The sequence below is a fragment of the Patagioenas fasciata genome, chromosome 4 (genome assembly GCF_037038585.1).
Source record: "Patagioenas fasciata isolate bPatFas1 chromosome 4, bPatFas1.hap1, whole genome shotgun sequence".
Classification (NCBI taxonomy): Eukaryota; Metazoa; Chordata; class Aves; order Columbiformes; family Columbidae; genus Patagioenas; species Patagioenas fasciata.
This window is the reverse complement of record NC_092523.1, coordinates 4,559,722-4,584,919: the sequence shown is the minus strand read 5'-3', so window position 1 is coordinate 4,584,919 and position 25,198 is coordinate 4,559,722. Positions and strand designations below refer to the sequence as shown.

General features: G+C 40.1%; 1 protein-coding gene across 1 annotated transcript in view; it reads right to left on the bottom strand.

Annotated features, from left to right (window-relative positions):
* Positions 1 to 24,764, bottom strand: part of CTNNA2 (catenin alpha 2) — a 529,887-nt gene extending 505,123 nt beyond the window's left edge. Inside the window, exon 1 of the mRNA XM_071808451.1 lies at positions 24,760 to 24,764. The gene's annotated coding sequence lies outside the window, so the exon portion shown is untranslated. The remainder of the gene's footprint in view (positions 1 to 24,759) is intronic.
* Positions 24,765 to 25,198: the final 434 nt, after the last annotated feature.

Genomic DNA, 25,198 nt, shown 5'->3' with positions numbered 1-25,198 from the left:
TAATGAGCCACCATAAAGCATAAACAAGTTCAGTTAGCATTATGCAGATAAATTCAAAGAACTTTTTCAAGATAATAGTTTAAAAAAAGAGACATACTTCAGGAGTTATAATAATATTACCTCACAGTCCAGCTGTTTGCATTGTGCTTTCAGCTTCTTTGAAATGATGCCAAAATAAAGTGAATTTGAATGTTATCTGCAGTAAAGTTCTCTATGGAATAATCACCAGAGTGCTTTTCATTATAACACAATTATATCATCAGCTTCTAATGATCAGAATGCAGAGCAGCTGATTATTTTCATAATGCAATTACTTCCTAACATTTCTGAAAACTCAGCTGCATGCAAACAGTTCTCTCCAAATACCTCGTTTGTGTGATTAATCATATGATGGGAACTCTTCTCTCTTACCCCCTTCTAAACATTCACCTGTTTTCACTTTGCTTCCCAGCTACCATGGTCATGACAATAATAAAGGAAGGAGGGAGATGGGTTATTGCTCAAAATATACAGACTGATCTTAATGGGCAGATTTTTCAAAGTGAGGCAAATGCAATTGTTCACAGATACTTGCCCTTGCCATTCTCTATGTGTGCAAACCCCAAGGTATCCATATAAATCAGGTATTTGTGCATGGGTTTTATTAGCTTACAAATACAGGTAGCTGACATGATTCTCCATTGCATGCACACCTGAGTGCCTGATGTGTCTGGTGGGTATTTTTATATACGGACATTGCCAAATTGCTGAATTTAACCCTCCGGTCCTTGTTGTCAATACGAATTGGAACAGGCTGCCCAGGGCAGTGGTGGAGTCACCATCCCTGTTTAAAAGGCATTTAGATGAGGTTTTTAGGGACACGGTTTAGTGCCAGAGTTGGGTTATGGTTGGACTCAGTGATCCTGAGGGTCTCTCCCAACTAAAATGATGCTATGAATCTCCAAGGCTTTTGCTAATAGCTACTGTCTTTCATGTATATTTTGAAATAACTGTAATCCTAGCGGAACTAACCACACAATAAAATACAAAAGCCTGCAGTACTTGATTGTTCAGCAGATGCTTTATACGTAGATATTGGAATAAAAATAATTAATGCTTCTAGGGGCCTTCAGCTCAAGATCTGAAGCCTTATTGGTAAAAAATGAGTTAGTCTTACATTAAATCCATTCCTTCTGCAAAACTCACTGATGTAAGCGGAGAAGGTACATATGGGCTGTTATTCTGTTTCTCCATCTCCTGGATAGATAACCACATTACCTTTAAGGATCTATAACATTCTCAGAAGGTGAGAACTTCTGAAATAAAAGATTTCAAGCAAGTCTACCGAGGCCTAGATATAATAAGCGTGATGTTTATTTGAAAAGGAACCTGAATTAAATGCACGTGTGAGAAACAAGCGTATGAGATTTTAAAAAGAAAATTATTGTAACAATTATAATGGTAATAACAATGCTATTAGAGATAAGACTCTCATTGTAAATGCCTGTGTCATTCTGGGTTAAAAATTTATTCATTTTAATTTCCTTAGACTCAAAGTATGCTGATTATCAGCTATACTCAAAAGAGTTTCTTTGCACTTTGGAAATGGGGGGAAATTTGGAAAATTGCAACTACTTAAGCTTAAAATCTAATTACAGTTAGAGAGTCCCCTCTGCTTAATATTTTATTTCATATTGGTCCAAGTCGCATGTTCCACACCAGGGTTCCTCTGTATCTATTAGCACCTCTGCATTTGGATTTTGCCAGGTAAGTGACGAACGGCAAGTCTAGGCCAGGTTTTTGAATAGAACCTTATGCTGAATGCATTTTTACCATTTCCTATTTAAGACCGAAAAAACAAGCCAGTGACACATATTCCTGCCTGTGCTTTATTCTGAGAAGCAGAGATCTCACTTAGGAGAAATGATTTGCTTTAAAACAGCTTTGACCTCCTCCCCGTCAATATCTAGCACAGATTTTCCCTGCATCCCACAAAATCCCCTTTAATATGTGACACATGGTAGGGAGCATCACATCAGGAGCATAAAAACAAATAACCAGCATATTTTATCTGCTGCTTGGATTCCAATCAGTCCTTATGCAATGCAATTATAGATTTGAAGGACTTCTGGTAAAGGGTTTACCTAAATCCGATGTAATTGTGAAAAACATGGCAAAAGAGAAGGAAAAAGCTGAAAGCCAAATAGAGTTCACAGGGAGCTTTTGTCTGTGCTGTAGGATAAGGACATCCTTGCTGGGTGGCTTTTAATCACAGAATCCCAGAATGTCAGGGGTTGGAAGGGACCTGGGAAGCTCATCCAGTGCAATCCCCCCATGGAGCAGGAACACCCAGCTGAGGTTCCACAGGAAGGTGTCCAGGCGGGTTTGAATGTCTGCAGAGAAGGAGACTCCACAACCCCCCGGGCAGCCTGGGCCAGGCTCTGCCACCCTCACTGAGATGAAGTTTCTTCTCATATTTAAGTGGAACCTCCTGTGTTCCAGTTTGTACCCATTACCCCTTGTCCTGTCATTGGTTGTCACCAAGAAGAACCTGGCTTCATCCTCCTGGCACTCACCCTTTTCATATTGATCCCCATGAATGAGGTTACCCCTCAGTCTCCTCTTCTCCAAGCTCCAGAGCCCCAGCTCCCTCAGCCTTTCCTCACACGGGAGATGCTCCACTCCCTTCAGCATCTTGGTGGCTGCGCTGGACTCTCTCCAGCAGTTCCCTGGCCTTCTGGAGCTGAGGGGCCACAACTGGACACAATATTCCAGGTGTGGTCTCCCCAGGGCAGAGCAGAGGGGCAGGAGAACCTCTCTGACCTACTGACCACCTCCCTTCTAACCCACCCCAGGTACCATTGGCTTCCTGGCCACAAGGGCCCAGTGCTGGCTCATGGTCACCCTGCTGTCCCCAGGACCCCCAGGTCCCTTTCCCCTACACTGCTCTCTAATAGCTCATTCCCCAACTTACACTGGAACCTGGGGTTGTTCCTGCCCAGATGCAAGACTCTACATTTGCCCTTGTTCTATTTTGTTACTCTACACTTTCCCTTGTTATATTTCATTAAATTTTTAATTTTAATTATTTCTTTTTAATGGGTCATTAAGACGCAGGAAAGCATTTTTGGGGGCGTTAGCTAAAGCTGGGGATGCTCATGACTTGAGCTGATATCCTTTCATCCTCAGCGCATCCACTGCTGGGTTTCAGGTATGTATCGGGAGCCTAAAAAAATATACCAGGACATACAGTTGTATCATTAAGACACAAATAATTTCCTAAACATGGAGCCAGGCTGCCTCAGATCAAGCAGAAGGCAAGATGCTGCTTTTCCCATCCATGTGCTGGCAAGCGGGTTTGGTAAATATAGAAAGAGATTCTTTAGGATTCTCCTTCTTGGGATTCTCCTTCTCAGCTGCTTTGATTCCAAGCAGCTCTGGGAGGTTGTTAGTTGAACGCCTTCTCGTTTTCTTCAGCACTTTAAAACAAGCCATTTTCAGTTAGTCATCTTCTACACTGTTTTTTAAACACATTGTCACCAAAATATGGACTGAATGCATAGCAGAAAATCTACATTTGTGGCAAGTTGAGCATTTAGACAATTTTGTACATGTATAAATAAACAACAACAACAACAACAGTTTTTTAATAGTTTGAAGGACACAAAATTTTCATCACATTTAAGTGAGTGAAAAAGTCTCTTGGATCTTCCCAAAATAGTGTGGGAAACGTTTTGAAGCAATGGAGTAACTTCGCATCCTACATGACAGGCTAAGACACAGTAATTAAAACGTATCTGTATCCTTCATTAGGTGCTGTGTGTGCATATTGTTTAATGAAGTGCATCACTGCTAGTGTACAAGGGAAACTACTCTGGGCAAATCTTTCTTTTCACTCAACTGGACTTTTGCCACTGGTTTTGAAGACAGCATGTTATCCAATAATTAGAGAAAGCCCAGCAAAACTGGAAAAATAGGTCATCATGTTCAAAACAACCATGATGTGATGCTTCTGGTCAGTTATTTTCATACGCTGTGATTAATTTAAATTAATTTAATTTAGCTTGTTTTAATAATTGCGTAACTTTAATCCGGATGCCCATGCCAGATGGCTCACCCAGCCTGAAAACAGGAAGACGCTGTAATTGTAGCAGTGTAATAACATTTATTTACTATAAGTCTGTCTCTGTTGCTCATCAGAGCTCTGCAATTTTGTGCTCTGCAGTATATTGCTTCAGTACATTTCGCTTTTATCCACACAATTTTTTTCCTCTCCAAAATTATTGGAGTTAATTTGTTTTCATAATGCGCTTTTCCCTTTTGTACTTTTTGTGAGAACTCCACCAGCTCTCCCAGTTCTGGGTTCTCCCTCCGTGCCACTGCAAATCCTCAGTGTTAATTCATGGTTAAACTGGTGTCAGACTCAATTCCTGGACTAATTATTACCTGGATGAATTCTGTGCTTCAGGAGTTGTCTTATAACACTTGGACAATTCATATATCAGAATTGTGGAAATATTCTACCTCTAATTTGTTACAGAAAAAAGGTTTCATTTTTAGAGCTGGAAAATCAAGGACTTTCTGCTTCTACCTGAGCAGCATTTCCTTTGGCTTCTTTCTGCTTATTTAATTTGCATTCACACACAGCAGGAAGCAAAAGTAATTTTTAACCTCAGATTTAACGTTGGTGATTTCCTGTGTTCCTCCTTTCAGACCTATGAGCAGTAGTCTCATTTACCAATCTGCACCCCAGAATTCATACCCAAACTCTCACATGAGCAGTGACGCAATAAAAAGATGGAAATATTACTGAATTTGCTGTTTGAAGAGAAACATTGGAACTTTGGTGAATTTAGGTTAGTTTCTCTTCATCACTACTTCATTGCAATTCCTACACATTTGTGCAAATTGCCAGTGGTTCTGGTCTTGAAGGAACTAATATATCCATCATTTGCGGGCAATGTAGACATCCCTGCTATTCCTGATCTCTTTGAGATCAGGAGAAAAACTCTTGACAACTTCATTTGGAACAGGACTCGGAGTCCAGTTCTCCAAATGAAATGCTGAATCTATCAAGCAATGCATAAAACTTATAAATTTTCTAGAAAAATCAAATGCTGCTGCTGGTTTGCTCTACTAATGGAGAAAGAGGTAGTTATAAACACACACCTTTGAGGATGTGGGTGCAAAACGTTTGGGTAAATAAAATAAATCCCTTGGTATGCGCTGATTTGGAGCATTTGATGTTGTCATGCCCATCTGTGTTGTGCTACCGGAGACCCAAACACCTTTGTCAAACACACATCAACAGGTCCTGGAGAACCATCTTCTCTATTTTTCTCACTTCTTCTATATGTGACAATTTCTTACTGAAATAACAGATAATTTTTATGAAGCCTTTTAAGTAACGGGGACAGGTTTTATTGCGGAAGTGAATAAAATACTTCCATTGGGAGAAATGAAATCAGTCAATTTGAGGACAAAATTCATCAGCATGGACCAAAACTGATTTTCACTGAAATCAGATCGGTAAGAAATTTGCTATGCATGATCAGCAGTCCACATTCTAATTATAATTAATCAGTTACCTGCTGTATTCATTTGCTCTTTTTCTGCTCACAAATACTTTGCAAATCACGTTGATTTCCTTGCATACTTATTTCTTGTTTGCAATTGTTCAATGACTAATTCAATTCAGCTCATGACGGGTTCATGCACTATTTATTTAGATTTCAGGGTCTTTTTTTTTCCATTTCTGAATGAGACACACCACTCTTCTGCATTTGAATAGTTGCCTGAAAAATTCAAGATGGGGATGTTTCAAACGGAAATTATCAGAATTCATTTGAAACACTCATTTTGTTTATTAACCAAATAAAATGTATTCAGGTTCTCATTTTCCTTCCCTATTACCTGTTAGAAGTCATAGGGAAAGGGAAGATAGGGAAAAATAAAGAAGACAATCACCAAAAGTATTAGTGTGTCTTTATATTTCAATTCAGAAAAACTATAGTTGCAAAATGCTGGGGAAAGTGAAAAATAAGACTCTTCGAGAAATGGTGGTTTTGTAAAGGAAGAAAAAAATAGTGATGTCTCATAGGAGGGTAATGAATAATGAATGACAAGCAGCAATAATATAATATTGTGCACATAAGAATATAGGCACACAACAGCTGTTCATTGGGCAAATACCTGATTATATAGTTTTTAGTAATAAAAAAGGATGGAGGCTTGGCTGAATTGAAAATCCATTCTGAGGCTAAATGAATGTTTCTGAATGCTGATTTTACAGCGGTTGGGCAGCTCTAGACGCACTTTCTTGGGAATGGGTAAATCAGGATATCATCCAGTGCCCATTGAATGTCAGTGGAAAAATTCCCTTTGATATGAATGGACTTAGGGTCAAGAAAGGAAATAATGAAATGTAAAATGAAAAGAATTAGTTGTACGGGAAACAAGTGTTAGAGAAGGTAAAACCCGTTCATGACTGGGCTCTCGTTGGTAGTTGCATAAGCCTCAGTTTTCTCAACACAACTCCAAATAGGTGTCAAAGCGGAGGGACTGGCATCCTGCAAACACTTTGAGGAGTATGAAGCAGTGACCCGTAAACTTTGCATTTTCACACGGCTAAATTCTCCAGCCACCTCCAGTTTACTATATGTAGCATGTCATTTAATATATCAACTTCATTCCTGACGTTTTGACAGTTTTTATTTACGTCACTTGGGAAAATTTATAAATGAACTTTCTAAACATTTTATATCAGATACACCATTTAATTTATCCCAGGCTGATTAATTATCTTCTGTAAGTGCTATGCATATCTCAGACTTCTGTTTTACTGAATTTTTAGTATTACCTCTTTGTTGCCCGAGAGTGCACCTGCTTCTAATTATATGCAGATGATATGCAATTACATCTTTAAAGAGATTCAAATGACAATGATTCCTTAACTTTTAGTGCTGCCTTTCTGACATAAAGCTCTGGTTTAGTACAGATATTAACTAAGCTAAAATCAATTAATCATATACCTTGAAATTCATTGGCTTAAGAATTGCAAATAATAAAAAAAAATGAAAGCTGGGACTTCTTAATTATGTTGGACAAAAAGTATCAGGGGAAGTTTGCATGAATGTTTTAAGTGCTTTTAAATCAGTGTGGTATTTTCAATAATTCTGATTCTTACAGACAACTGAAAGAGCAGAGTCTTGGAAGTCAACTTAGAAATTACTTACGGCCTTATTGTAAAGCTAATTCTATGAGTTATAGTCATCCAAAAAGCAATTTTAAGCATATCAAATGGCTTCTTTGAGTATCACTGTGTCTTTGAATTCAGAATCATTACAATCAAACATTGACTAATGAGCCATAGAAAATATACAGGTATGGATACAAAAAATGTTTTAAAAAATAAATCACAACATGGATAATTCAAGAAACAGAAATCTGTAGAATTCACAAAATATATTTTTAAAACATTTTCTTATTATTGTACTAGTAGTTATCAAAGTATTTTCTGCGTGTTGGTGGCACGTATAGAATTAGGACATGTCAAAATGCATGTATGTACAGAAGTTTTTACTCCTTACAGTATTACCACCGTTACATTCAAAGCAGAAATGCATCAATCCTAAAAATACCTCATAATTCTCTCCTACTGGCAGGTGTCTTTGTCTCCATGCTGCCAGATCTGCAGGCTCGTTGCCAGCATGATAAGCCATGCCAGGAAATGCTGCATTTCCACTGACCATCTCAATCCCAACAAGTAGAGATTAATGGATGCTTCAAGTAAAATTTTGATGTACATAAACCATTTTGGAGTGATGCGATTAAAAATGGCAGTTCAGCCAAAACTGCAGATACGTTTTTGTTGTTTAATAGCTCTGCAGTATCCTTAGTAACAATAAAAAATAAGGTTGTGAAGAGCATATGTAGGCTGGCAAAAGGCATCCATTCCTGGTACAGAACAGCAAATTGAATGACAAACCAAAAATACCTACTGCACTGTTTTTTGCATCATTTAGATATACCTTATCTATTTACTTATACCTTTTTTATTTACTTATCTATTTATTATTATTGTCTTTCCCAGCTGCCCTAGACATGGAGCAGGGATTCTTATACTACGTTTGAATTAAACACTTACATTTATCTACAGCATCACACATGTCACACAGACACTACAGAATTGATCCAAAAATTCTGGGTAAGGGTCTTGTCTTCGAGGGGAAGGTGGTTGATGAGATCAGGTACAACAGCCATAGCTTAGTGGAGCACTGATCGCTACTTTTGTACCATGTGTTACATTAATACTTTTGATTTATTCTATTTAGCTGGGAAAGACATGCGCAGACCTGTGACTCAAGAGGGTCAGGCTCGAACGAAAGAGAGAAATGCCAGTTGTTAAAACGCTTGCAAACCTCTGGGCTGAGTGATTCCTAAATTATACTTTTCCACACCTGCCCTTCCATTACACTCTTTGCCCATCTTGTCCACTTATCAAAGAGAGTAACTGAGGCTTTGAGCCATTTATTATCCTTTTCAGTGGAACACATTTGACCTTGTGTTTTTAGAAAGCTTTTTTTGACCCATCCACTTTGAAGAAAAAAAACCAAAACACCTCCAATCAGTTTATAATGGTGAAACAGAGAGTGAAATAAAATGGTATTGATGAAATGGATATAAGAATACTTAGGCTGCATTTTAATTCAGTTGTGGTGCGGTTCGCATCTAATAAAATTCCTCTCAGGAAATTTTGTAAGCTGACCTCTCCAAAGTAAATCACAGCATGATTCACTGTACGCGACACAGCCAGTTTTCATAATCACGGTGTGTGAGATAAAGTAAAATTGCAGTGAGGCATGCAACGGGAGGACAATTGCAAACTGTGATCCCACTAAGAATGAGGGGAAAAAATTCAATTAACATCCCGCTTTTTAAGAAGAATTGGTGAGGACCCATTGTACTTGTTAAGAATAAGAAATGGCATTCAGGATTTCAACGTTCAGGTCCTTGTGTGGCTACCGCCCTTCTAGAGGTGACTTTGCTGATGAAAAGACAATGGGTTCTCTACAACGGTGGCTTTTTGTGATGGTCTGTGGCCACTAATGCATTGCCAAGTAAGGTGATAGTAAATGAACAGATCTATAGGGTGATACATTTGGTGCTGATCACCCAGTGTCCATGATCTATATGTTTCAGGTACTAGTTCTCCAAACATCATGTGCAGTGGCTACTCCAAAGCAAGTGATGTGAACTAATATGTGCTAAGTGGACATAGTTCAACCCCAAATCAAGTGCTTATCCAAACTAGACATGCAACTCCTTTCTGAGTCTGATGGATTATGAAATATCCTGTCACATGGCAATTCTTAAATGAAATACAAAGTGTGTTTTTTTGCTTTTTGCCTCTGTCAACTGTGGGTGAATCCCACACTGGTGATCTCAGAAGAAGACATGAGTTTTACACTGTAAGATGATACGCAATAAAACCACTGCAAAGAAGAAACAGCTTCTTAACTTAAGCTCTTCTTCCTTCTCGCCAGACTTAATGCAGTTTTATTTACTTTTTTAGGCAGGGATCCACTTATAGGATGGTATTGGTTGGTTGCCTCAGACAGGCTCTATTGAAACTATATTCGCTTATTGCCCATGGCATGTTATGAGCCTTAAAACAACTTTTAAAGCAACAAAAATCAACTGCAGTTGCTGATGTTTTCAACCGTATGGTCCTAGTTTCTTCAGATTCAGGGATCAAAACGCAGAGGCAGAGCATACTGAAATAGCAGACTCGTTTGTAAATTTTATAACAGTGAATATGAGATAGAAAACAGACCTTCACCCACTAATGGTTTGGGTACAGGCAAGGCAAATAAACAGAAGCTGAATAGAATTCTTTTTCTAGTGAAATTACATGGACAAAAGGAAAGGAGAAGACATAGATCTTTTTCTTCCTCACCCCATTCAGTCCATACCCAGGTATCACTCCTCACCTTGATGGGAATGACTGAATTCTGATTAATGGCTCCTTACTGGGTAGCTTGAATTGAGTGCGACTGGAGCTGCTGGCACGCACCAGTTTTCTTCACATTAAAATCAGACTTTTTTCCACTGAGACACTGTGGGAAATACACATACGGGCCTGTGGGAGTCGAGTCAAACTCCAGAAAAAGAAATGAAAACAACATAATAGTTATTTATAGGGAAGATCCCGATGAGTCTGGAGTCACGAGTTTGACTGAATCACTTTCCTGTATTTTCTTCACGTCTTTGCTTTAGTTCCAACTGCCTCATGTCCAGCTGTCTACATCTGTGACGGACAGTAAAGATGTTTGATTTGTCCTTGTACAATTTACTCTGTTAGCACACGTACATTTTACAATCTGTTTAAACACAGTAAAGATAGAAGTCAGTACCGAGGAACATAATCTGACTTGCAAGGACATAAGCAAGAAATTGTACAGTCTTCATTTGCCTCATGGAGAACGCTTGAGGTTTCCTGTGTATAGAGTTCTCTTGCACTAGTTAAGTGGTTTTCTATTACAATAAACGTAATGGTAGAACCTATAAACCTTTAAAGTTTCTTCTTGTAAATAACCATGATGCGATTGTGTCCTTCTACTTGTATAAGTAAGTGAGAGAGATGAGTTTCAGCTCAGACTATAGTTTTGTAGGTAGTCTTCACATCCCGCTTGGAAAAGAGAACGTCATCCTCCCAATTTGCTAGAGATTCCTTCTCTTCTGTATTCCTTTCAGTGTAACAACTGCAAAAGACACACAACAAGGGAAAATCAATACGCTTTGCCATTTTTTCTTGCTCGTTTTCCTTGTAGTTTGGTTGCGTTCCTGCCTTTTCAGTTTGACTGGTTCTAAGCTGTGTTAACACTATGTGAGAGCAAGATGTGACTTCTACTGTTGTCAGATACCTGAGAAGACAAATCACAGACCTACAAGAAGATCAGACACCTATGTGCCAATCTGGTCAAAAGGCATTTTTATCTGCAGATAAAATTTAATAGTAGTATCAGTTAATGTTTGTCCTGGTTTTGTTAAAAACAAGTTTCTCTTTTAGTGAATTTGCCTGTCAGCTAAAGCCTTCATATTAGCTGCATTTTCCTGGAGAACCCAACACATGTTTTGGTTAAACCTAGCAATGGAATGCAAACTTATTGATAAGCATGGATGGACATCTCGCGAGAGGGGCAACGAGAAACTGATGACCGAGAGACTGACCAACGGTGTATAACATTCCATTCACGTGAATACTTCATATAAAAGTGGGAGATCACGAGGATCTCGTCCCTTTTTCCTTCCGTTCTGCTTATGGCCAGCATTAGGAGAGGACCTTGCTGGTCGTCCCTGCGAACTGAGGCCAGTGACAGACTGAATCCAGCTCCGGTTGGCTGCAGAGTCTAATCCAGGACTTTGGGTGCTGGCTCTGCAGTTGCTGAGACTTACAAGATTGGTTTTGTATATTTTGTATTATTTTCTCTATTCTTATTAGTAGCATTAGTAAAACATCTTTAACTTTTCCAACTCTCTTCTCTCTGTCCTTCTTTCCCTCCCGATCGCCTGTCCTGAGTGGGAAGGGGGGAGAGGAAGGGGCAAAAGGGGGAAGTTGGGGGGAGAGGAGGTCAACAATACATCTGCCAGGGTTTGATTGTCACCCCGCAATCTTAACCCTCGACAATGTTCAACGAATGTGTGCCATTTCCATAGCGGCTAGTGAGACGAGATAAAAAAATCTAGAAGATGAACAAAATGGGAAACACCAAACTGCAGAAAATACCCTGTTGTAGGAAGAAATCCTGATCTAAGTGACTCATCATAACACAAACATTCTCCCATGGGAAAATCAGGAGATGCAAAGTGACAGAAGGAAAATCCACAAACACACGTGCATATATACACTTGCAAATATGCTGGCCCACATTCCTTATTTTCTTGAAAGTCATTCATTGTTGTGCAATGTGTGGATAAAATGTGACCATCTCCACGTTCTACCAATTTCACTCTCTTATTGATCCCCTCTTGCCATGCGAGACACTCACAGAATTGCTGATACCTTGTAAAATTATAACAATACCAAGGTTACCCCAAAACAAACAGCTGGAAAAAATGGGCTTGTTGCTTTGAGTTTTTATATTAACATAAATATTCACAGGAAAAAGAAAAATCATGAAGAGTGTAAGAAGCCACTAGAAGTTCCAACACTTTGATATTGCGATCTGTAGTACTATATGCTCATAGACATCCTTAAACATTTCAGATTATTTGCCTTATGCTTATTCTTTTCAAAGTGATTGTGCACAGCTCAGCTTTCATTAAAAGCTGGATTTCTTTCATCATGAGCTTTTTAGCAATTTCAATTTGATTTTGGAAATCTTTAAATGCAATCAGCACAGAACCCATTTTAACCAAGGCTTTCTTATCACTAATTCTTCTTTATCATGATGGTTATGTGTCTCAAAAGAGCAGCATGGTGAATGCTCAGCTGCCACTGTGATTGTGTTTGAGGCAGGAATGGTTAGCTTGAAGAACTTCATTCAGTGTAGAAAATAAATAAATTCCCACATGCATTTCAGTGCCTGCCAGAAATCATCTTTTTATTTACAACTCAATGACCTCAACTACCTTTTTAACATATATAGATGAACCAAGGCTCTGTAGGTAATCAAAAGACCACTGTGCAATTTTAGATGCTGATGTCTGAAGTAGAATGGCAAGAAGTCTGGAATTGTGTTTAGTTTAATTCAGCTTTCAAAATATATTTTCCAGTCTGATGCAGAACAGAACTGAAGTTTTGCAAATGTATTTTCAGCTACATATACAAAACAACCCCTTGCCTTTCCTAGAATACACTGACAGGCTGATGTCTAGAACCCTGCTCCTGCCTAGTCACCTTTAAAGTTTAGAATTTATTATTAAAAAAGTTGCAAATGTGGAAATGTTATAAAGTTTGACCTCTTGCTGGTGTCTAGAACCTTACATCCCATCCCTCCAGTGTGGGATGACTGGATACGAATTTGTCTGCTCACATGGAATAGAAATAACTGATTCTTGGCATTCACCTTCTCAGAGTCTTGTGGATTGTTCTGTTCTTATCCGACACTGGGCTTTTTCTTGCAGAATACTAAGAAAATATTGGTTTGTATGGAGTAATTTTTTCACCAAAGTACATGCACTCCTTGGGAAAGTTTCCATTTGGACAAATTATTTCAAGTTTTGTAGCGGTGTGTGTGAAGGTGCCCCTTTTTCTTTAGTGCGCACGTTCTTCTCTCTGCTAAGCCAGAGTATCGTGTTGAGCTCCATTCTGATGAGGTTTGATATCACGTAATGCAAAATGCATATATATATATATATATATTTATATATATATAAATGTTATTATGGCATATTGACTCCCATCATCAGACCATACCATGGAACTGATGAGATCGCAGCTGTTTGTGGCCACGCATCACCTAAATCTTATGAAGTGTCTTCCACCCTTGAATTTCAATTGCAACAACCCACCAAAGATGTGCTGTTCAACAGCTTGGGGCTCTACATTACAGGAGATGAAGTGTGTATTGGGAGAGTAAATTGAATTTTTAACTTTAAATGGAAGGAAAGTCATAGGTGGGGTAGAGAAGAAATAATAAATCTGCTTTCTGGAACAAATACCAGCTCTTGTGGTTTCCAACAATAAAATCAGGAAGAAAGGCCTGAAGACATGAACGTTTAAACAAACAAGTTGAAGATTTTAAAGAAGAAATGACAGTGGGAGCTCTGAAAACCATTGCCAGCTTTCCAAGAGAGCCTCTTTGTTTGGGCTGGTTTTGTACGGAAAAGAAGTAGGGGGTGAGAGAGCAGTTTAAATAAAAAGACTTTCTAACCACCTGGGTTGAGGTAGGAGACTATGCTTTCACACGGCTTGCATACAGAAAACTAGTTATTTTAGAATTTTAAAAGGGAAGCTGTTAAAAAATAAACAGGGGGCAGAAAAACAGAGAGAGTAACAACAACCTAACAGCAGAACTGCTGAAATGTGAAGCTTTGGGAAAGAGCAAACAAGAAAAAAATACGTCACCGGTAAATGTTTCGCTCCTATAACAAAAGTTCAGGAAGAGGATGTTCATGACTTCTGTATTCCTTGGTGACCAGAGACTCAGTTATACCCACTCTATCTGTATTTCTTTTCTGGGCAACATGGGTTTTGGTTTTTGGAGTCTGTGCTTGATAACCCGCAGTGTATTCCCTTCCTCCTTACTCCTGTGGTAGCCAAAACCCCACACGCAACCTTCTGTCTTGGACAAAGATCTGCCTTCCTAAGTCAAATGCTTGGAGAGGGAAAGTATAACTGTATTGCAGGTTCCTTTTTGTCCTTCTTTATTTCTTTGTTTCATTTATGAGCCTTTTGTGAGTCTATGCCAAACCTTAATCCAACAGAGATTCAACATCTGTGTTAGAGACTGGGTCAGCCACAAAGCTGAAAACACGCCAAAATGTGTTACCTATTTTTCACATCTGATTTATCATCTAAAAATCTCTGCACTTTATTTGGAAGGTGAGTAAAAGGGATCAGACTCGGCTGTAATATTTCTTTAACTTCAGTGGAATGACTCAACTTCTTTGGTGTGCTGTGTTATTTAATAGCCACAGACTCCACTGCTAAATGCCAGCATTCTTTCTAGAAAAAACACTATTCATGTTGAGAATTCACATCCCCATTTCATTCTTAATTGTCCTTTAACTGGCTGTCATAAATTCATTTACTCTTTTATCTACAACAATGATTCTTTGGGATTGTTATGTCTGCCTGCAAGTATGAGCAATGAGTTTGGTTTCAATTCAAAGATATTAGAACAGTGTTGCTGTTGCAGCTGAGGTGGCTGAGAGAAGTTGAGTTGTGGAGGTAGTGGGAGGATGGAGAAATTTCAGCCTCCCGGCATTTCAAAGCGTGGTTATTTCACAACAGAGTTAGGGGTAGACCAGCCAGCCAAAATAGTGATTTCAGTCTATGCAAACATCTGTTCTTGTAAATGAAAATTAATAGAAAACAAAGGGAGGGGGCAAAAAAATGAACAAAGGAGCTAAAAGGTAAAAAGTTAACTGATAGATCAGATAAACTGGGTAAAAAAGTTAACTGCCAGGTCAGGTAAACTGGGATGTTGCTGTGCAGAGCTGAATTACCTTGAGCCATAAATCTGAGATGGCTTAATGCAAAGTGATACCAATACACAATAGAAATCTGTCAGGTAATGCCTTATAAAAGCTGCATATTTTCTGACCGCATGGCCACAGCACACTGGGGTTAATGAGAAGAGCTCTTCGGAAAGCAGTTCTGGAAGAGATGCTCTGTGCTCATCGTCCGGTCCCCCCAGCGCGAGTGATCTGGCAACAGATTCCTAAGCCCAGCAAAGTCTCACATCCCTTTCTGTCACACCACAAGACTCAAACTCATCCACCAAACACCCTGTAACAAACACAGATGCTTGCACAAAATGCCAATAGTCTCGAAACTCTATGGAGGTGCATAAAAATAAATCTTTTTAGCTTTAATGAGTAGCTATATATATAAAATCTGTGAAATAATGTATTATTTTCTGATTTCTCTAATAAACTTTCCAGTGGAAAATGCGTGCAATAACATGTCCCAGGCCGGTACTAGAACCAGATGCTGACTTCTGTTGAGCAAGTTGGCAGCAGATTTGATCCAGGTCAGTAGTTAAAGCAAGAACATCCAATTGAATTACATAACTTGGCAAACTCCTTCCTCTTCCAATCTCCTGCATATTCAATGCACCTTACTCCTAGCAACTTGAAAGCACAGGCTTTGGGGGAAGATGTAACTTTAACTTTGGATTTCCTACATCCTGCTCTGAAATAACCTCACCTCCCATCACCGTGTCCTACAGGTTCACTTGAAAGAAGCTGCTTTTATACACCACGGACATTTTGCTCACAAGGATCCAAGCAAGCCGAGGGCCAGATGATACCTAGCTCTGCTTTTAAGAAGGAAACTTCCCTTTTAAGAAGGAAACTTCCAGACGTTGCTCTCCATCTCCAAGGAAACAGGGAGGGAGAGACTATTTCATTCTCCAGCCACTTTCTAGTGATTCTGCCCAGGAAGGATGGGGCAACAAACAAGGATTTTCACATTCTTTCACCTCTGTTGCCCCCGAGCTGCTGTGTGACTTTAGGGTGAATCATTTCCCCCTCTCACTCTTTTGCATTTCTAATTTTTAACTTGCTCAGGAGGTGTTTGGTTTTTTGTCTTGTGGTTTTAAAATAATTTCAAATCGCTGAGATTCCATGGCATTCTGAAGTTCTTCTGCTACTGCGCCTCGCAGAGTGAAAATGAAGGGAACATAATAAATTCTCTTATGTCTGTCATAGACATCTTCACAAAGCACATTGTCTTCCCTGAGAGAATTAACTGAATACCAGAGCAATTCAAAGAAAGAATGAAGCTCCATCCTGCCACAGGATTTTGTTTTCTTGTGACAAAATACTAAAAAAGTTCTCAATCTCTTTATGCATCTGGTTGTGCTGAGGGCCGTGGGAGGGTTGGTTTTGATTTAATCTTTAAACCAGAGGGTCAGCCAGACACAAGAAAGGTTTGGATTTTTCACTCCCAAAATTTCTTATCTGGTGTGTGAGGCAGCTTCTGCCTCCATCCCACCCACCTGGCACCCTGCCACACACTCAAATAAACAGCTCTTACCGCTTTCACACCTCAGCGCATCAAGAGGCTTCTCTTTTGGCAGTGGCAGAACAGAAAATTTATGCCTGAACACCACTGAATGATGGGAAGAGAGAAAAACCACACAGGAGGGAGAAATTTAATGAAATATAACAAGGGCAAGTGTAGAGTCTTGTATCTGGGTAGGAACAGCCCCAGGTTCCAGTATAGGTTGGGGAATACCCTATTAGAGAGCAGTGTAGGGGAAAGGGACCTGGGGGTCCTGGGGACAGCAGGGTGACCATGAGCCAGCACTGGGCCCTTGTGGCCAGGAAGGCCAATGGTACCTGGGGTGGATTAGAAGGGGGGGGTCAGTAGGTCAGAGAGGTTCTCCTGCCCCTCTACTCTGCCCTGGTGAGACCACATCTGGAATATTGTGTCCAGTTGTGGCCAGGGAACTGCTGGAGAGAGTCCAGCGCAGCCACCAAGATGCTGAAGGGAGTGGAGCATCTCCCGTGTGAGGAAAGGCTGAGGGAGCTGGGACTCTGGAGCTGGAGAAGAGGAGGCTGAGAGGTGACCTCATTCATGGGGATCAATATGGAAAGGGTGAGTGTCAGGAGGATGGAGCCAGGCTCTTCTCGGTAACAACTAATGGTAGGACAAGGGGCAATGGGTGCAAACTGGAACACAAGAGGTTCCTCTTAAATTTGAGAAGAAACTTCTTCATGGTGAGGGTGTCAGAGCCTGGCCCAGGCTGCCCAGGGAGGTTGTGGAGTCTCCTTCTCTGCAGACATTCAAACCCGCCTGGACACCTTCCTGTGGAACCTCAGCTGGGTGTTCCTGCTCCACGGGGGGACTGCACTGGATGAGCTTTCCAGGTCCCTTCCAATCCCTGACATTCTGGGATTCTCTGATTCCGTGAAACACAAACAACGAAGCAGCAAGGAGTGCCCCTGTGACGCTAATCTATTGTTCCACTCCCAGAATCAAAGTTAGACATCAGACAACCCAAATCTCCCATTTCTGGCTTGTGTTCTCACCTTTATAAAGCTTGATTCTCCACGTAGAAGCAGGAGATGCTCCTCAGGTGAAGGGAATGCAAAAATAATTAATTAGCGCTCAAAAGGTGCTTACAAGAGTGCCAAATATTTGAAGTAATGAAAAAAATAAATAGAATATTGCTGACATGTTGCATAGATACTGAATTTATCGGATGAAATTGTCAACATTTGGTGGAGTAGCTCCTCTGATTCAGTCCTTTTCCCCTTGTACTTCTATTCAATGTTGTATTGCCTTTACTGTGTTGTGAATATCTGCAGATTTCACGGATTTCAACCAAATTTGTTGGCATTGAGTCCATCTGGAAACTGGCAGCCTTGGCAGTGTTTCACGGCATCCAGAACCAAAAGGGATGTTTTTTCTAGAATTTTAAAGATCTAATGATTTAGTCAAGAAAATACAGAAGTGATGTTATTATAAAGCAGGAAAAATAATCCAGAATGCAAACTCCCTGTTTTAAATCAGAAAAATATTCTTCTGGAGTATTTCTAGTGAAATGGCACGTTTTCCATTTTATTTAAAGGATAGCTGACATATTTTCATTAGTGGTAGTAAAACTTTTCAAATGAAAAAGAAGCCATGAATGCACATCCTTCTCCCCAAAAAAACTCAATTTAATGCGAGTTTAACACAACCTAACTTTCATGTACCACTCATATCAGACTTTATTCTTCAGTAATTACTGGAAGTGCACACAGACATTAAGCATTAGTGCTTTTTCGTCTCTCTGAAGGACTGAAATTTCCAGGTCTGGGATAAGCGGTATTTTTTGCCTTTTATTCTCTTAAACTCAAAGCATTTTGCTCTCAAAGCAAGTGCAATAAATTAAGCAAAGTGCTTTTTTTCCTCAGTGAAGTCCCACGTTCACTAGTAATGGCAGCCGCAGAAACATGAACTGTCTCGAGCACTCGTGATGGCAGCAGCTCACATTAGCAACCCGTGATCAGTCACATTTGCTTGCGTTATCCTCTTTAATTCAGCCTTACATCATCTCCTTGTGGGATGCTATGGGCGAACTTGGCTGCAGGTCACCTACCAGCAGCTGAAAACTGTTCATCTCCATCAAAACCTCCACCCTACTTTATAACCTTTGTGTGTTTGCAGAGGTGGAGTATGGGAAGCAATGATTCATGTAATGAAAAATTAATACAATACAACATAGTTAACGTAACGTAATGTAACGTAACATAGTTGTACAAATGAATTTGAGTTTGTGCTGATATCTTCTGACCTCTTATCTCTAGAGACCAATGACAGAACTCAAGGGAATGGCAGGAAGATGCGTCAGGGAGGGTCAGGTTGGACATTAGGAAAAGGTTCTTCACCCAGAGGGTGCTGGACACTGGAACAGGCTCCCCAGGGAGGTGTCACAACCCCAACCTGACAGTGTTCCAGAAGCAATTGGACAAGACCCTCAGAACAGTGTGAATTTGGGGTTGTCCTACACAAGGACAGGAGTTGGACTTGATGATTCTTGTGGGTACCTCTCAACTCAGGGCAATCTATGAGTTTGATTTGATATTTGCGGTTTATCTTTACGTTGTGTCAAGCTTCCTTCAGGTGCAACATGTATTTTTTAGCCACTTCTCTACAAGCCTCATTTAGCTGCCCTCATTCCCATCACTACCTATGTTTCGTGGCTGAATTTAGGGGATCAATTTCCAGAATAAACCACTACTCGGTGTGAGGAAAAGAGGCTAAATGACACCTGCACATGCCCACTCATTTAAATCCTGCATCTTTCCATCAGTAGTTGCAAAGCCTCAGGGACAGCATCATAAACCTCAGTGCTGCCTCTGCCAGCTGCAGATTTTCCATCCTTAAGCAGATTTGTAGCAATCAGCAGTTTCCAGTTTCCAGAGGGACACAGCTACATGTTCCTGGATCATTGCTAGTATTTTTTTCATCTGAAAGCTGTTTTTCACGAAAAAGAAATAAAAAAGGGAAGGGAAGGGAAGGGAAGGGAAGGGAAGGGAAGGGAAGGGAAGGGAAGGGAAGGGAAGGGAAGGGAAGGGAAGGGAAGGGAAGGGAAGGGAAGGGAAGGGAAGGGAAGGGAAGGGAAGGGAGGGGAAGGGAGGGGAAGGGAGGGGAAGGGAGGGGAAGGGAAGGGAAGGGAAGGGAAGGGAAGGGAAGGGAAGGGAAGGGAAGGGAAGGGAAGGGAAGGGAAGGGAAGGGAAGGGAAGGGAAGGGAAGGGAAGGGAAGGGAAGGGAAGGGAAGGGAAGGGAAGGGAAGGGAAGAGAAAAAAGAAAAGAAAAGAAGAAAAGAAAAGAAAAGAAAAGAAAAGAAAAGAAAAGAAAAGAAAAGAAAAGAAAAGAAAAGAAAAGAAAAGAAAAGAAAAGAAAAGAAAAGAAAAGAAAAGAAAAGAAAAGAAAAGAAAAGAAGAAAAGAAAAAATAGAAAGAAGAAAGAAAAGAAAAAAAAAAGGAAAAAGAGAAAAAGAAAATAAAGCCATGGCAAAACCTCACACACATCAAGAACGATCTCTTTTCTCAGATTCCCCTGAGCCTGTCCAGTGTCCATCAGCCTGTTATCACAGCTGCTCAGCAGGATGAGCCCTCTCTGAAAAGTAGAGACCAAAACTAGAAGAAATAAAGCATAGCAAAAAAAAAAAAAATTAAAAAAGGAAAACGGACTGACTATGCCTTCCAAAAAGCAATGTTCCAGAATTTTAATGCAGGAGATTACAAAAGCTTTACAACATATTTAGTTTGTATTCTTTTATTCCCTTGTGGATATAACATATTTGTTGAAAAATGATTGGTTTTAAAAAAATGCTTCTGAGAAAAAAAATGCCCTTTGAAATAATTGACTTTTGCTATGTGGCTTATATTTTTAGTGCAAATATTTTTAGTGCAAATGAAAGAGTAATTTACTACAGCAAAAATACATGGCACTGCAAACACAGAAGGATGCGAGAATTAAAAAATAAAAGTATGTGTTTATTTCACAGAATAAAATGGAAACCATTTCAATTTTCAGGAAAATAACCTCCCTGTGTTTCTACCTGTTATGCTTAGCTATTTCAAACAATTGTAACATAGAAGTTCTGACGTATTTTTGGAGTCAAAAAGTCTAATCAGAAGCCTGGGATGCCAGGCTATGTAATGAAGGAATAGAAGCAATTGAGATCAGGCAAAATCTGATGCTTGTACAATATTAAAATTATCCAAATGAAAACAACACTTGTGAATTGCTCATTTTTAATAGTCCTGGATATAAATGGTGAGACAACAAGCATGTTCAAGAAGAGATAATAAACCCCCTAAAGTAGCTAACAGAATATGAAAGGCTAAAGAAAGTGCTCTTACAGGTATTTAAAGTCGGAAGTATTAGCTGGTGCTTGATTTGACTTGCAGATAAAAAGAAAATCTGTGAATCTTAAATATACACAGATACATACAGAAAAAAATAAAATCATAGATATGCTACAGAAATGTCATTGAAGCCCTTCCTACTTCAGGCATTTCAATTAATCCATCGCTACTGCCCTTTGGCAAAACCCACATCCAATATTTAGTGATTGGCACAAGAGCCTGGAGACTTTGGTGGTGATGACTCCTGATGTAGATGATGGAGGGCAGGTCCCAGGGAAGGATGGAAACTCAGAGAAGAATTTATGTAAAATTAAAGAATATAGCTTACAAAATATGACCCATAGAATCCCTGGATCTGTTTCTAACTCTGCCTAAAAACATCTTGAACGTGCATGTCCTCATACAGATCCATCTGTCTTGTAACAAGAATTTTAACATCAGTCTCAGACTTAAGAATCAAGGAAAATTGAAGGCCCCTGACTAACAAACACCTTCATGGGATTCCAAAGGATAGATATGATTGTGATCTTTGCCTTAAAATATTGTAAATTGATGAACACTACATTCATCAGAGAGGCGTGAGTCCTGAGCTAAAGTCTGTTCTCAGCCTGAGAGCTTTCAATTTCATCTGTTCCACCTTGCAGAAGAAAACAACAATCAATGGCTGACATGTATTGATCATATATGGAGTCATGCAGGAATTCTACAGGTGAGGTACTTACCTGTGTTATTTTGAAGCTGCTACTCTTGCCAGCGAAGAATGCAGAAGTCAAGAGGACAGCAAAGTTAATGATGTAAAAAAGAAGTGACTACAAATTTTTGTTGACAAACAAAAATAAAAGGTAATTCTGGGTTCTCTGGGAGATAAACCATCTTATCTGGACAGTTCAATTATATTACATGATAACTGTAAAATTACAGAAACTGTTCCAGGAAGCAACTGCGAACCAGGCCTTTCGATTTCACATGAATCACCAGGTTAGAAAGATGCATTTATTGCCATTTTTCTCTCCTTTACACATGTATTGAGTAGTAGCATGAAGAAGTGAAGTACAAAGTAGCCAGAGTAGCCCAAAGTTGAAAGAATATTGAACTTCTCTTCTGTAAGGTGAAAGATGTGGGCTGAAACCCTTTCTGAATGAAAGGGGTAGCGAGCTATGTCTTTTGCTTTCATGTTGAGTTCTTCAGCCACCACTAAACAACGCGAAAAGTGAGCTGAGCCACAGCACAGTTTTAAAAGACAGCAGTGAAGTCTGATCATATTTTTCAAACGGAGGGAGGTTATTTGGTAGACTCGTCTTGCACAAGGACAGGTTAAATATTTGTCCATTCCTAATGCAAGGCATATGCATTTAGCTCTCGCATTTGTACAGTGAGTAATCCTTCAATGCATCAATTTTACTCTGTCTCCCAACAAACCCTTACAAACCAAGGCACCTTGCTAAATGAATGGTACCCACTCCCGAAGGCTGAACTGGTCGGAGATGTCAGAATGTGAAGACGACATTGAAAGGACCAATGGAAGAGCTTTTAGAGAGAACCAAATGCACTTTTAAAATGTAGCAGAAATGCAACCATGGACTAGCTCATCATTCATTAAGCAGTTTGCAGACAGACAAATAACGCATTAAGGAGGTTCTCCTGCCCCCCTACTCTGCCCTGGGGAGACCACACCTGGAATATTGTGTCCAGTTCTGGGCCCCTCAGTTCCAGAAGGACAGGGAACTGCTGGAGAGAGTCCAGTGCAGGGCAACAAAGATGATGAAGGGAGTGGAGCATCTCCCGTGTGAGGAAAGGCTGAGGGAGCTGGGTCTCTTTAGTTTGGAGAAGAGGAGACTGAGGGGGGACCTCAAGGCTTACAAATGTATATAGGGCGAGTATCATGAGGATGGAGCCAGGCTCTTCTCAGTGACAACCAATGATGGGACAAGGGGCAATGGGTTCAAACTGGAACACAAGAGGTTCCACTCAAATTTGAGAAGAAACTTCTTGATGGTGAGGGTGTCAGAGCCTGGCCCAGGCTGCCCAGGGAGGTTGTGGAGTCTCCTTCTCTGCAGACATTCAAACCCGCCTGGACACCTTCCTGTGGAACCTCAGCTGGGTGTTCCTGCTCCATGGGGGGATTGCACTGGATGAGCTTTCCAGGTCCCTTCCAATCCCTGACATTCTGGGATTCCTCTACCCTCAGCCGTGCATGCAACACCTCTAATGTCCTCATGCTTTAGCTCTGATGCACACTCACACATGGGAACCAGAGATTTTTGTAATTTTCAGGACTATAGGAGACTTCTGTTGAATATCCTGTCCCTAAGAAAGAGTTTCATGGTTCACTTGCTCATTTTTGTCAAAGGTGCTCTGTATTTAAGGGTACTCAGATTTAATCTCAGTGAGTTTAATTTAATTTTGATGCCTGCAGAATAACTCCCAAATGGTTTTCAATGGACATGTTTATTTTTTATTTTGTGTTATCTGTCTTCTTCCATACAGTGCATGTAGCATAATTACTTTGCCCATTTACCATGCTTAAGTGGCTGGTAAAATTTTGCTGGCTCTCAGTGTGTCCATTTGCTTAACATTTCTTATGCTGAAAGAAACTGATATTGTACTAGACACAGTTCTATGGCAGCTCACCAGGTCAGTGCTGGAACATTATTATATCAAATTGCAATGTAATACTGAATTGCTTTTGCTTAGTCGTGCTTTATCTTCCAAGGGGCAAATGCTCCCATTTTCTCCATTTTTTTTTTTCCAACAAGCTCAAAAAATATCAGCTTTCTACTGTTCTGAAAAAAAACATATAAACGTAATGTCCCACTTCAGAATTACAAAGAAATAAATCAGATTTTTGCCACACAAAAATGGCCATGAGAAATACACAGAATAAATGAAGCCAATGACTGTATGCATTAATTTCTAGAACAGTTTCATTAGAGCACTTTGACGCAAGCATAATGAATTGTAGCACTGTGCAACAGAGCGGGACAAATAGCAAAATAGTATTTTGAACATTTATGCGAATAAAAGGCTGACCAGTTGGTTGCTGAGGTATCTGTAACTCAGTTTTGTTCAAGAACATTCAGGTGAATGCACTGATATTTATCACAATGTGGGCAGAAAACAAAAGCTTCCCCGATACTGTGAGCGTGCCAGAACAGTCTCAATGGGATTGCTCTCACAAACATTTGGGAAAGCTCTCTTTTCAAAAAAATCACTTTGCAAGTGGATTATGTCGTGTTTTGGCCATGCCTCATCCTTGCATGTGATGAGATTTAGCGAGTCAGTGAAAATGATTTGGGGACACACTGAAATTGTGCACTGTCTGCATCATGATGGATGGTCAAAAAGAGAACAGAGGGGAATGTAATGGCATTTATACTCCTAATACTGGAGGCTGGAAAACTCCAAAACCTGGAGGCTTGATTCGGTTTGCAAAACGATGGTTGATTCATAATTGATGAGAAAATCTGGGGTGGGGGGAGGTAGTGGGGAAGGAAGGGAGGAAGGAGGGAAGGAGGGAAGGAAGGAGGGAAGGAAGGAGGGAAGGAAGGAGGGAAGGAAGGAGGGAAGGAAGGAGGGAAGGAAGGAGGGAAGGAAGGAGGGAAGGAGGGAAGGAGGGAAGGAAGGAGGGAAGGAAGGAAGGAAGGAAGGAAGGAAGGAAGGAAGGAAGGAAGGAAGGAAGGAAGGAAACCATGTGAGCATGATGACATATCCGATAAAAATTGGTCTAGAAGTAGAAGATGGGTTGTTCATGACTATATACTTTAAAGAAACAATTAAACCAGTCTTTGTCAGAGGCAGTTAAAACACATTTAATTTGTCCTCAAAACAGTGGTCTTACCTCTGTGACTGAGTTCTATAGAGAGATCCATATAGCGTTGCCCAAATAGGATTTCAATATATAGAGGATGCAAGTGGATTCAGAAGGGAACGGGAGCGTGGCTTTCCAGCTGAATCAAGACAGACAGTGTAACATAATTCCCTTTTGATTATGCAGTGCTTGTGCCAACTCTGAGCACCTCACGGAGCAGATATACATCTCATCCAGGTTATTATAGCTGTGTGGCAGCTTGGTGCATATCACATCTGAAGCGCAAGTACTGAGACATTCACAAATGGATGACTGCTAGCGTAAGTTTGTCAATTTGAAATTAAAGCCAAAGATGTGAGTGCTGTTTTCAAA